The sequence below is a fragment of the Sapajus apella genome, unplaced genomic scaffold (genome assembly GCF_009761245.1).
Source record: "Sapajus apella isolate SASKATOON/1434 unplaced genomic scaffold, GSC_monkey_1.0 scaffold7, whole genome shotgun sequence".
Classification (NCBI taxonomy): domain Eukaryota; kingdom Metazoa; phylum Chordata; class Mammalia; order Primates; family Cebidae; genus Sapajus; species Sapajus apella.
The window spans coordinates 47,321,342-47,335,791 of NW_022436947.1; the positions used below are offsets into that span (position 1 = coordinate 47,321,342).

At 35.6% G+C, this 14,450-nt stretch overlaps 1 protein-coding gene and 1 pseudogene across 2 annotated transcripts in view; one reads left to right on the top strand and one right to left on the bottom strand.

The window, feature by feature from the left end:
* GRM3 (glutamate metabotropic receptor 3) overlaps positions 1–14,450 on the top strand; it is a 218,499-nt gene that overhangs the window by 10,552 nt on the left and 193,497 nt on the right. The gene's annotated exons all lie outside the window — the stretch shown is intronic.
* On the bottom strand, positions 2,516–12,709 carry LOC116549902 (annotated as a pseudogene).

Below are 14,450 nucleotides of genomic sequence, written 5' to 3' on the forward strand. Positions count from 1 at the left end.
GGAGCCTCTTTCAGGTAAGAAGCTGAAAAAGAAAGCTCAGCTGCCCTGTGGGTTTCATCCACCCTTCTTTGTCACTCTTACACAAGTTCTGAATCCTCCAAAGTTAGGGGCGGGAGATAGGCAAAAACAGGATGGTTACAGGAAAACAGCGCTTACCTGACCAGCTTTACACTAGACTCCAAGATTTTTAAGGCTAACTCTCTTTGTATGTGTGTATTGACTTCTCTCACTATTGCTGAGGGTCTCTCACCTCAGTTCCCTTGACACAAATTTTCTTTTGTCTGACCACACCTCCTCAGTTCCTTCTCTTTCAGCAGCTCGCTTCAACAGACTCTTACTTTTAGGGTCCTGTTTCCCTTCCAGGCCTTTCATGTGGTTTGATTTCTTTCAGTAATGACTGACTTTCAGGCCGAAGGAAACAGTAATATAATATTGCAGGAAAAAATTCTAGGCATATGGACCAGTCCAATGCAGCAATCTCTCTTTCTTTACTGCTTAACTGCCAAAGCATCAAAGCAGTTAGCTGGTCCTTCTCTCATCCTTTATTATTTCCTAGCCTGGAGTAAGACCCAGCCCATTTTATGATGCTACGGTTTTTTGCTTTTGTTTTTTTGAGACAGAGTCTTGCCCTGTTACCCAGGCTGGAGTGCAGTGGTGCAATCTCAGCTCACTGCTGCAACCCCTGCCTCCCAGGTTCAAGAAATTCTCATGCCTAAGCCTGCTAAATAATTGGGATTACAGGCACACATCACCATGCCTGGCTAATTTTTGTATTTTTAGTAGAGATGGGGTTTTACCATGTTGGCCAGACTGGTCTGAAACTCCTGGTTTCAAGTGACCCACCAGCCTCAGCCTCCCAAAGTTCTGGGATTACAGCCACCTTGCCTGGACTTGTGACGCTATATAACTATTTCCAGTTATGTGAACATATTTGGACTACAGGACATATGAAATATAATACACTCACTTGCTTAGATACCTGTTGTTTTCTACTTGACTAATACCAGGATTTAGCAAAGTACCTAGGCTCTAATATAGTTATTTGTTGAATGTATGAGTGTAATAATACAGCCTAAGTTTCAAAAATTACTGTTTTATAAGCAAGAAAAACATTTTTATAGGGGGTTCCCTGTATAAAGATAGAAATCAATTTCTACAAAATAATATAAGATGTGGCTAAAACATTTACCGTTTTCCCTGACTAGAATTAGCTCGAACAGGATAAAGATATTGTCTGCCGTTTTTAGCAGAGTCTATAATAATGCATAGAACATTTAACACATATTTAATGAGGAAACGTAAAATATTATAAAGTTAGTATCTTCCCTTCACATGTTACACTTTAAAAGAATTGTTATAATCGTAATTTTAATCCATAAATGGTATCATTTTTCTGAAGGCATTTTGGATCTCAAGCAGAATATATAAAAATTTAAAAATTTAGCTTTAAAAAGTGACTTCAATTTAATGATATAAATCCTTAATGATCACCTGCTACTTTCAAGGCACTGCACAAGGTACTGAGGAAGACAAAGAAAAGAATAAAAGACTGTGCCTCTCCTTAGAAGGTAAAACCTTACAGGAGAGATGAGACACATGCGTGTGTATCTACAGCAACAGGAAAATTCAGGAGCTTGGCTGTCAGACCCCTAAGTGGATAATAATACTTCTGTTTGACATAACTGTAGAAGATATCACGAAAAATTTACTTCTTCTGGGCTCTAAAAAATTGTTAAGACTTCAGAAATTGGAGGATTCCATTCTAGACCGATGCAAAAGCAGAGAGAGTGTGGGATGTAACTGGGGAGCGTAATGTAACCTGGCTTAGTTTAAGAGTATAGTGTATGGGGGTCAGGGCAGAAGATAAAGCTTTCAGAGCAGATAAAATTATGGGTAACATTTCTCCTGTAGGCAGAGGAAAATCTCTGAAGGCATTTGAGCAGGGGAATCTGAAAGCACAATGTGAAGATAAATAGGAGGAAATAAAGGTTTGGGAGGCACAGAGATGAGTTGGCAGGTTATGGCAACAGTCCAGGTGAGAGGTAATGATGGCCTAAACTAGGGCAGTGGCAATGGGAATAGAAAACATGGAATGAATCTAACAGACATAAAGATGAATAGTGCCTAGCAGGTAGGAATTAGCTTCTGGGCAAAAAAATGCCAGACAAAACAATTAAGCTAATCACTTTCTTTCTACAATAGAAAAGGGCATGCTGCATAAAATCCTTAGTTTAATAAACGAATAGGTGGGAGTTGTCTTTCTTTTAAGCTATTTTTCAGGAATTTGGGTCACAGGAAAATGTACCAATCAAAATTCTAAGTCTTTCAAAATAAGACTTACAAATCAAATCAGTATTTTCTACATGGCTATGATTTGACTGCATTTATCTGTAGATGAGAGGTTAAGCCATAGTCTCTCTCCAGGGCTCTGTAAGAGCCACCTACTGGCTTCTTTGACCTTGTCTCACACCCACCTCTAAGTTCATCCACTTGGCTATAGCCAAAATTATCTTTAAGAAATACAAATCTAAGCATGTCATCCTTGCTTAAAACTCTCCAAAGATTTTTTTCATTGCTCTTGGTATACCTGAAACATGGTTTACCTGGCCCCCAGTGATCTGCACGTGTGTCGAGATTCCTGTCTCATCCCTTTGCCCTCACACTTCTTGTTCCATCTTTCTCTCTCACTCCCTAGGCCTTCCCTTAGGCCATGAAACTTCCCAGTACACTGGTCCACTCCAACCCCTTCAGGAATCAGTTTAAATTGTATACTACTTCTGACCTTCTATAGTAGGTTAGTTCTTCTTGCTATGTACTCCCCAAACTCTATATTTTCCTTCATCACACTTAAATTGTCTGTCTCTCCACTGTAGTCTATAAGGGCTAAAATGACAGAAGCCATGCCTGCTCATTTACAGTTACATATTACCCAGCAGAGTAAGTACTACATACAGAAAATCAATAGCTATTTATAGGGTAAATTGAGCAGGGGTTAATTAAATCACTCTGGAGGGAATTTTTCTCATCTTTAAAATTAGGGTATTGTTTTTCAGATTCCTTTTAGCCATATAATTTTTATAGGTAAACTTAAAGACAAAATTCAGCATCCCAACAGAATCGGTACCCTGTTATACTTAAAAAAAGTAATTGGGCCTTATTTATAAATTTAAATTTTAATTGCTGTTCAATAGCAAGGTTATTAATAATGCTAGAAATGTGTTTTGTTATTCCTCAACCTGTCCTTATTCTGAAAACATTTTATCTGTTCACCTTAAGCCATGTGGCATGAGTAAGAGGAAATAAACATAACCATAAAAACAGTTGAGTAAATGTCCCAAGAAAGTCAACTTTGAGGCGGATTTTGTCCTTTCTGAATTCTAATATAAGCATATTTCAGACATTTTCACAGAAGGGGATTCTTGAATCCCATTTGTTAATACTGATTCCTACTAGTGCCAGTAAATAATGCACCAAGGTATTCCATTAAATGTAGTTTGTGGCAATATTTCTCAAAATAAATGCTCTTAGCACATATCCTCTACAGTGTTTTTAAAAGAATGAGAAGATATTGTGAATAACAACAACCTTTATTGAATTTTTCCTGTATGCCAGGCACTGTTCCATTTGCTTTACCTATGTTAACTCATGTAATCTTCACAGTAGCCCTTGAGGATGATGCTATTATGACCCCTATTTTATGGAAGGGGAAACTGAAGTACTAATACAAGTTAACATAGTAAGTGGATAGCTAGGATTTAGATCTGGCATTTGGCTTCAGAGTTCACAAATTTGACCAGATGACTATATTGCTTCTCTCAGGAAAGCGTCTCAAAACTAAAATGTAAACTATGCAAAAAATAGTTGGAATAACTATCCGGTATTTCTTGATTTGAAAGAGAAAAATAGGTTAATAAAAGGACATTAAGCTCTTTTTTAGAAATAAAAGTTAATAGTATAGTCAAATATTGTATAGGTTGTTGAGCAGAGTGTATCTAATTACGCTTATTTTAACATAAAATTTTCTCATTTCAATCACTGGAAAGTCAGCTGTCATGATAATAATTACATTTTAAGGCTTTATTTCTTCACAAACTATTTGTTCTTTTGATCTCCAGAATTTCTCCGCTGCTTAAAGATAATGTTTTAATCTTCATATTAAAAAGGGGGAGTGAATTTGAAGCAAAAAGCAACAACAAAAAAAATCACTTTTTTTCCCCCAGAAAAAAAAAAAAGTCTCAGATTCCTTTGTGTAAAACAAAAATAATTGACACACTGGTGAAAATCATTGGTCAGGAAAGAAAACTGTTATACTTTATTCCTTTACCTGTCCAGCTAGCCATCAGAATAGTATATTTGCATGTAGCTAATCCTTGAATTGATTTATTAAGCTATGTTTACAAGTTAAAAAGAAAAAGGTCCTGAGGAGATAATTACAGGAATACAAATCAGGAGAGACAACTTTGAAAGAATAGTAATTTTGCTTCTTGAAACTGACCTTAAATCCCTAGGAGGAGAACACAACAACTTAACGCAACCTTTTCTCTCTATTCAGAAATGATTGTGAATTAATTGTGCAGTTTAGCTGAACTTTGCTTTTCCTTGTATCCTAAGAGAAGAACTCTAATAGACTGGGAATTTTTGCTTGTTTGCAATGTAAACTCAGTATCTAGAGATAGTTCTTAACATGACGTGGGCTCTTTGGAACACTCTAATTTCCAAAACAAACAAAGAGGGAAAGGTGAGCAAAATAACCCACCAGCAAAAGGAAAATAGAAAACAGAAAGCTTGACAATCTTCATTTTGGTAATTTGGTTTTAAATAATCCTAAAGAAAGATCCTTGGTGACATCAGATTTCTGACGGCAATATCCAAACTTGCTCATCTATGAAGATGTAAAAGGTTTGTGGATTACATGGACTCATTAGTTGCTTTGATGATAAAAAGCACTTAGTAAAACTTATATCTATTTTGAATATCACCTAGGCTATGTAATTCTAGCAAAGAGGAAGTTTGAGCATTTGCAGATTAATTATGATGCTGCTAAGTATTAATTTTGATAGTAAAAAAGCATATTCTAATTGGATATCCCCATGCACGTATATACTATTTCAGTTAGCTAGCTAATGTTGACCTCCTGATCTTTTTTTTTTAAGTTCAGCTTTTTATTGAACACATTAGAAAAGAGGTTTAGTCAAAATGACAAAGCCCATGTCATCATCAGACACAACAGATTCTTCTTTCTTTGCATCCACTTTCTTCTCCTCAGTTGAAGCAGTGGTAGTGGAGGAGTGGAAGCGGTAGTGGAGGACCTCCTGCTGGTGCAGCACCAGCTGCTGTAGCAGGTCCACAAGCCCCTACATTGCACATGAGGCTCCCAATGTTGACATTGGCCAGGGTCTTTGCAAACAAGCCAGGACATAAAGGTTCAACATTACACCAGCTGCTTTAATGAGGGCATGGATCTTATCTTCCGTGACAGTCACCTCATCATTGTCATGCAGAATGAAGGCTAAGTAGATACAAGCGAGCTCAAATGGAGGCCATGGTCCAGCCAGTGTGGGGCTGGCACTGCTGGGTCACCAGAGGAAGTGAGGGCCTCACCCCAACGCAGCCTTCACTTCCTTGGAAGGATCAAGCAACTTGGAGGCAGCTGAGGAAAGGGCGACCTCATGGTCTTAATTTCAATAGTTTCCTTTACTTAGCCATGTCATTTTTGATTCAGTCATCCAACAGGTATTAACTGAGCGCACATGGCAAATTCAAGTTTAGTACTACGCTAGGCACTGAGTTGAGAATGCCAAGCAGAAAACTAACAACAAAGAAAAACCAATTCCTGTCCTCAAAGATCTTTCTTTACTATTTTAAAACTTTACATTTGAAGATTAGAAAATGGAGTATAAATGGCATCACAGTCTCTAATCAAATATTTGAGGCCGAAATAAGTCAATAAAAATCTGCAGGAGAATGGACTTCCTTGGTTTCCCCAATACCATGGACAGAGGCCTAAGAATCACCCCAAACAAAGTACTTTTTCTATTCTCTTAGTAACTAGATTTGCTTAATGCTTTTTTAAAGAAAAATATGATACAATGTATGATACAATGTATGATACAATGGTGATTATTTAGGGAATGCACTGGGAATGGTCTACTTAACATCTTAATACATGTAAAAATGTCTTCGTTTACTTTAACTTAGTACATTTTGGTACATACATCTATTCTTCCCAGGAACTTGTAACTAAGCACTTTTCGTTATGTTGGGCTCTGTGGTAGGTATTGCGAATCTGTCAGTCTGTAGCTAATGGTTCTGCTGTACAGAACTTACAGAAAATAAGCTAGGTATAGTGTTTAACTTATTAATGATCATGTGCTTGGGATTTTTAAAAATTTGCAAAGTACTCAATGGACTGTAGACTTAGAGAATCACATCTTCAATATTCCTTTCCTGAGGTTGGAAGAATGCTGTATAATTATGGAAGCAATGCATTCTTAGATAATTTAAAAAAGAAAAATGTACTCTGAATCAAATGGCACTGGAAAATGTAGACGGGACCAATTCAATTTTTACAGAATAAAAACAGTTTTCCTGCCAATGTTGTCCTGAAATTAATTGCAAGATGTGTTTTTAAAATGACTTATCAAAAAACATGAAACCAATCAATAAGCCAAACAAGGCTAGAAACCACCATTAGCTAGTAAATTGATTTACTATCTATTATAATTCCTCCATAAAGCATAATAGGCACTTTCCTTTCACAGTTTAATGTTTCTGTAATTGAGATATAATTCAATTTATTTGCACATCTTATATAATAATATTTTTTCCCAAAAAGCTACTCATATTTATGGTGAATCTTATAATGAATGGCATTAGAGTTAAGAGAACATGTTAGCTGCAAGCACACAAACTGCCTATCTTATAAACTATCCCAAAAATAACTGCAAATGTCTTAAACAAATTTTATTAAATGCTTTTTATTTTGCTACAAATGGAAAGACAAACTCTCTTATTTCAGGTATTTTTTTAAGTTCAAAAATCACATGCTTTGAAAACACCTCATTACTGGGATTACAAATTATCTTTTAATATTTTCATTATTCCTGCTTGAAAATAAGCATGATATCCTTTTAACCTCTGTACATTTACTCCAAGAAAACCATGCCCTGGTCATTTCTTTGTCACTGAAATCTATAATAACGCCTTAACAATAATGACTGTTGAATGAATAAGAAAAATATGGAAGAAAGAATGAAAAAATAAAGACCTTGGACATAATGAACTCTCAATAAATATTTATTAGATTATAATGAGCAGGGCATATTACCATAGTTCAGTGATAAAGTTTTAATATCCTTCTATAGTATTTGCCTTTGTATCACCAAGAGGAAATTAATACATTTTAATGATAATAAATTATTTTAATATTTGGTTTTATGTATATCTAAGGTCTGTGTATTTATAAGAGTCTTGTTATTTTAGTCATTGGCTCAAATACTTTTCTCATGTAACCAAATATTTTCATGGTATTGCCTGTAGTACATCTCCTTAGTACTTAACTTTTAGAGAGAAATTTCTGAAGCTATTAACTTCATATAAAACACAAACTTATTTAGTAATTTTTCCAAACATGTTCAACAGTAATTACTTTTCTGTATCTATGTCTTTATCCCTCAGTATATCTAATCCCAAATACCAATGAGATTCATCAAACGTAGCATGGGTTTTTAAAGTGAACTTCTCCATTTAGATTTTTTTTTTTTTACTATAGCTTCTTATTTCTCTTGTAGATTTTTTTCCCCCAATGAATTAAACAGCACACTAAAAAAAAAAAAAAAAAAAAAAAAAAAAAAAAAAAAAAAAAAAAAAACCTGCCCCAAATTTGAGGCCAGTATAAAGAAATGTATCTTTAGATTTATTTATATATCTTTAGAAATTAATATGAAACTCTTTTTGCAAATCCTCAATGATCTTTTACTAGAAACCCGAAATGTATTTAAAACTACTATCTAGTAGCAGAGACCATTTTACTAGATCTCTTAGGATATACATGAGAACAGAGAATCTCAGGCTGAGCCCTGGGGTACTTCTGCTTATAGTCACACCTAGAAGGTGCAATCCAAAGACACAGTAAATAGTGGCCAATGAGGTAAGGGCCAACCCAAGAGAAAGTGGTGTCATGCAAATGAAGAGAAGAAAGTTTTCCCAGAACAAGGCAGTGGTGAACCATTCTGATGCTGCTGGAGGGCAAGTTAGATGAGAAAATTGATGATATCAGGCATTTCGAATCTTGAATCCAAAAATTGATGTGATCAATGTGTTTAGCATCTTGTAAGCCGTTGGAAGTTGCTGGGGAATAAGGAGACAAGCTGTTTGGAGGTAACTGAGAAAACTGGATTTGAAGAAGTAGAAATGGTGACTACCAATTTGTGTAGTTTTACACTAATTGTGGCGAGCCAATGGAAGAAAAACATGGGTCAAAAGAGAATCTATAAATATTAAATTCAACTGAATTATATCTTCTAGTTTCTTGGAGATGAGATTGAAGAAATAGTATTGGGGCAGATCAGAAGGCTTTAGATACATTGTTAAGAAGTTTGTAAGGTTTTAGGCTGAGAGCAATGGTAAGCCATTTAAGTCCCTGCCCGTGTGAAGCTCGTCATCTCTTGACGGAGACAGATTAATCATATGTCTCAAAGAAATACTAAGTTGAACTTGTGACACGTGCTAAAATTAAGAAATGATGTTATGGGAACATAAAATAAGGAGTTTGATATCAGAGGCATCAGGTTTTCATGGGAAAAATGACAACCAGAGGATGAGTAGAGTTAACTAAGTGAAGAGAGAAAGAAGTCAAGCTGTATTCAGTAGAATGAGCACAGATAATGTGAAAGGAGAGACAATGGCACCTATGAGCAACTGAAAGGTCAATGTGCCTGGAACCTTGAGAACAGTGAGCAGCACTATATTATGTTGAGGGTTGTCCTCATCCAAGAAGAATAGAAAATCATTTTAGTACTTAAAGCAGAAATAAGAGCATCCATATATTTTTTTAAAGACCCTCACTGGAAAGTGGAGAATGATGGGGTTGAGGGGTCAGAATGGAATAGGTAGACAAGTTATGGGAGTTTTTTGGTATTGTCTACAAAGGATGGTAGCTTAATATTTGCAAGCATTAAAGTGATAACAGGTGTAAAGAAAATTTTAATAGTTAAAAATTGCAAGGACTTGGTGGTATAAGGGTTAGGAATATTAGATATCATCTTGATATGTATACAATTGTTCAAGACATATATAATGAATCGATTGAGCACTCAATAAAAAGCATTTGAGTGCATACTATGATGTCAATATATCCTTCCTTTTAGGGAAAGCTCAAAATCATTTATGTGTTAGAAGTAAAGATCAGATTCTAGATATTGTTTATCTCAATTGTTTTTCACACGCTAAGGAAAACAAGCCAGTGTTGATGAATATCTATTGTGTCCTAGGGATTTTGGAACAAAGAGTCCATTCAGAAGTTACACTATGCTCATCCAAAAGAGATGACAAAATTCTCTCTACCCAGTACAGCTTGCACAACTTTGGTGCAAGCAGATGATGGTTACACTTGGCTGAGAAGCCCACAGAGGCTGATTTACAAACACAACTGCAAGATGCAACTACATACCCACCTCCTCTTGACACCTGTGTGCTAGTAAACCCAAAGTCATACATATCATTAATTTCACTCTTAATTAAACCTTCTAGGCCTAACAAGGTAGTGACAACCTTAACCTTGGGAAGTTCTGGTCAGCATTATTCAAACACCAAAGAGAAGATTGCTTTTAAAATATTCCAAAAATGAGCTTTCTTACTTCTTTCCCTCAACTCTGAGAAGGATAACTAAGATAAATTTTAGTCTTGCAATATAATAATTTTGTTCTAGCTATCATTATTGATTTTAGTAGCTGTGAAAATCTGCTTAGAGAGATAGTTTTTATTAGTCAAACTATTACCTGCTACATGAAGAAATCTATTCTTTAATTCCATTTTATTCCACTATTACCAAATTGAATATATTTGAGAAAGAAAATGAGGTAAAGTAGATGAACATCACACATGCTCTGAGAGAACGTGCCATGAATCCCAGTTCTATCACTTATAAGCTATACTATCCTGGAAGTAGTATTAAATTTCTCCAAACTTCAGTATACTATCTACCTCACAATGTTGCTTACATGAAAATATAAGTATAAAAATATATTTGTAATATGAAATATAAAAGTGCTGACTAGGCTCTGGCACTTGATAGGTGCTCATTAAATATAAGCTGAATTCTGCCAATGCTAAACCAAATCTGCACCTAGAGTAATATCCACTGGCATAAATTTCTTTTTCTTTGCTCTAATAGTAATAATATCCTGCTATCAATCCTACTAATTCAACTCTTTCATAATCCCATGTGGATATTAATTAAAATACATCCATTAATCAAATGCTTTCTACTTGTTTTTATGGAATTTTCCTTATACATCCTGCTAAGCATAACATAGTCTTCTCTATAAACCATATGTTATACTTCTTCTGCTTATGAAGATTCTATGTGTGATCTGAAATTAAGAAAATTAGAATTTCATATAAATTATCATGTGTTATAAGGAAGCCAAATAATGCAGAAAATTTCCTGGCTTCTTTCATCCTGAACTGCTGTAGCTTTAATAACTTCTGCACTGCAGTGATTATGAAACTAAAGCATATTTTTAAATGTTAACTCAGAGTGTCAGACGTTTACTTATATTAGGCAAAATCTTTGGAAGAACAAGTTTTAGGACTACACAATAATGTGGGCTGTTAGAGACATTTTCTGTCATTCGCATTTTGTGAATATTCTTACCCTCTAATCATTTTTATCTAAATTATATTGTAATCTTAACTTTCTGAGAGTCAAGAGTTAGAAATAAGATGCTAATCTTAATTACAGGAACAAGTTGAAATGTATTTTTTAAAAAGCATGAACTAATGAAAGTCAAATAGTCCTTTAGAGGTTTTGAACTTCACTTAATAAGCAGAAGAATCTAGGATAAAATTTTGGGAATAACGCATTTTATAGAGGAAAAGGATGTTGTATCGTGTATCACTACAGAAAATGACCTGATTAGCTTCCTTCTTCTCAATATTAACTTCAGAAAATGGCTTACTCATAGAAGCAAATGGAATGATACTTTGAGAAACCATGTTGCTTTTTTTTTTTTTTTTAACAGCCAAAAACTTGATTTCATTTACAAAGCATCACCTTTTTCAGGATTAACACACTTAACCTTAAAGGTAAAATAGTCTTTTAGAGCGAATATGCAAAGTCATGAATATGCTTATAGTATTTTGTCAACTAAAACTTGAGTGAAGTTATGTAAAGGATTTTATATTTAAAAGTAGATATCCCTCTCTGGAAGTTACATGAAACGGAACTTGATCTTTTAAAGCCAGATGTTTTTTGTTATTGTTTATTTGTTTTCATTATTCAGATTCTCAAAATAGCTCTTCAAGTTTCAGAATCCTTTTCTCTAATGCATTGTAAGAGCCAAACTAGCTATTTTTTTAATGAGAAAATTGGCTTATGAAGCACATCTTACTGAAAAGATAGATTGAGGCACTGATGAACTTAATGATATTTTGTTTGGGCAAATTAGGAAACTAATTCAGAGACGCAGACCCCGTTGAGCATGCTGTTACCTATTCTCATTACTTCTGTTTATCCCATATGGATACCTGTTCCTGGCAAGTTATCCAGTTAGTGAATTTCTTGCCAAAATTTACATCAGATATTTTGTTGTATAACTTAACTACCCAGAATAAATCTTTGACGCTAAGGTTGTCATAGGCGACTATGAAATAATATAAGTAGGAACATTTATATAAAGCATATTTCTTTCTGGAAGTTTGATCTCATTTTCAAGCTCAGTACCTCTGACAGGAAGGAGGCAGCAGGAAGCAACTTATCAAATCAAAGACTTGTGGATCTTCTCTATTGCAAATGTCAAAATCCCTGAAAATTATTTTGTAAAATGACTGATGTTCTACATATACCAGGTAACTAACAATGCAGTACTTGCACATCTGACCTAAATAGTATGTTGCCTGACTGGCCCAGATTGTTACAGAATTAAGGGCATAGAATAGTGGATGATTCAATTAGGTCCCTGAAGCAGAGAGGGGAAATACCTGTGGTTTAAGATACATGATATTATATATTGATTGCTTTGCTTTTAGTTAAGAAATACCAGTGTAAATCACAGTAAGAATCTCAATTTATCCTTTAGGATTGTTTTTTAGCTCTGAATTTTTCTGATTTTATCAAGTAGAGTTAGGCTATTGCAATAAACACTAAGCAGAGCTTTTACTCATATTATCTATGTGACTAAGTTTTCAACATAGCCACAGCATCATATTCCAGCCACTCTTGGGAGGAGTGGAGGCTCACACTGCATTATTTTGCTCTCAAGATATTCCCTGGAGTGGGGATGGGCAACAGAGGTAAGACTGAGTATGCCCTAGCAATGGGCTACCAGTCATTTTTGTGCATTGGCCCCAATCTTTTCTATTAGTCACCTCTGCCCAGGCCCAACCTCCAGGAAATTTTGAAGAACCTCTTCCGCTCCTCTAATGGTGTACTCTTGAGAAACGCTGGCTGCTGCACAAAGGCACAAAATCCTTTAACACCCACTGGCATTTCTTTTGGGTTTCAAGCCAATACAATTACCTACCAAGCCTTCTAGTCACTTTCACCCACTCAATGAACAGAAGGCTCTTTAAGCAGACACTGGAGGGAGCCAAACCGTTAACTTGAAGGGAAATTTTGGGTAGCTAATCAAAGCTCTCTCCCGCTCTACTACCTACCCACTTCCACCACCCCCAGCTGTCTCCTGCAAGTCTGACCCTATTTGGTGGGAAACTTTTGTCCAGTTCATGGATACAAATTAAAAGTGATTTCATTAGATTCTTAACTCAGGTCTGCCTAATCTTGTTGTTGCTCCGTTTTTCTGTGTCTTCATTATTTCAACTGTCACCTTGCTAGTAACCACAGCGTGTTATAATATACTGTTTCAGATGTTCTCCTTAGCCTGCTGTGCTTCCTTAGGATTCTTATGGTTTCCGAAGAACAGTTGAAATGTCAAAATATTTTTTTATTATTATTTAGGCCATCATTTATGAACAAATTTAGGTAATCAAGTCTATTCACATGAAAATGTACATACATTCACTCACTTGCAGGCTAAATAACTACTAAGAAAATAATTCTTCTTTCATTCACAGTGGCTTTAAATGGTTTAAATTAATTCTAACCACCCCCTTTCTCTGTCCCATTGGATTGATTTAACACCCTTTGATGGTGTTGTTTGGGCTTTTCTCTCACATGCTAATGAGGCATTCTCTTTAGCTACCACAACTTCATGTAATCCTTGGGCAATTCTCACACTTTCTAATGACCCCTTCTTTAGAGATCGGGAAACTTGGAGAGGAGAAGAGGGAAGTGAGTTACTGCCTAATATACACTTACCCTGAAAATATATTCTGAAAATGGAATTGTAGCTGACTTCTCCTACCCTGGAAGAGTAACTGTACTGAGGAGGAGACTCATACAGACTGTCTACTCAACCAAAAGCAAACTACCGTTGTTTTCCCAGCAGCTTGGTTGATCATCAGGTGGTGATTTTAGAAGCAGAAGGAAGTCTATCTTCTGGGAGCCTTGCTTCATCCTTAGTTTTCCCTTGAGCATGAAATTTACAAATGTCCAGAGAATAAGCTCCTGTTAGGGTTTGCTTTCTCATAACTCTGGGTGAAAAGCCTGGATTAAGATAGTCAAAAGGAGAAATAAAGGGAAAGTTCCTGCCTTCTATCCCAAGATAATAAGTATTTCTCCATGGAGTCTTCTAAGACTCAAGACTGGCTGGTGACCATGTCTTCCTAAGCAACCTACAGAAAATAACCAGATGGAACCTGTAATCAAATCAAAGCCCAAGGTGAATGTGCTAAAACAGTGGTTCTCTACATTGGCTGCACGTAACATTACATTTTAAAACTTTCCATGCCGACACCCCACCCCACTCCAACACAATCAGAATTACTAGGGCTGGGGCCCCGTCATCAGTATTTTTCAAATCTTCTCACATGATTCCAGGAGATGGCCAATTGAGAAACACCACACTAAGAACTAGGAAAAGAGGTGTTAAAAACTCTGAAACACAAAGCCTCTGCTATAAAGAGTGCATCTGCTCAGCAATGTCCATAATCATGATTTTTTTTCTGTAACAAGATTTTAGCCAGATTTGACTAGAAAGTCTTCACATTTGTCTACTTGTCACACAGTATTGTTTTTTAATGTCTTCTTCTATCTCACGAGTAGATCATTTTAAGACTTAGCTGTGTATTCCTGTCTTCATTGTAGGCATGAGCATTATTTCGTTTTCCAA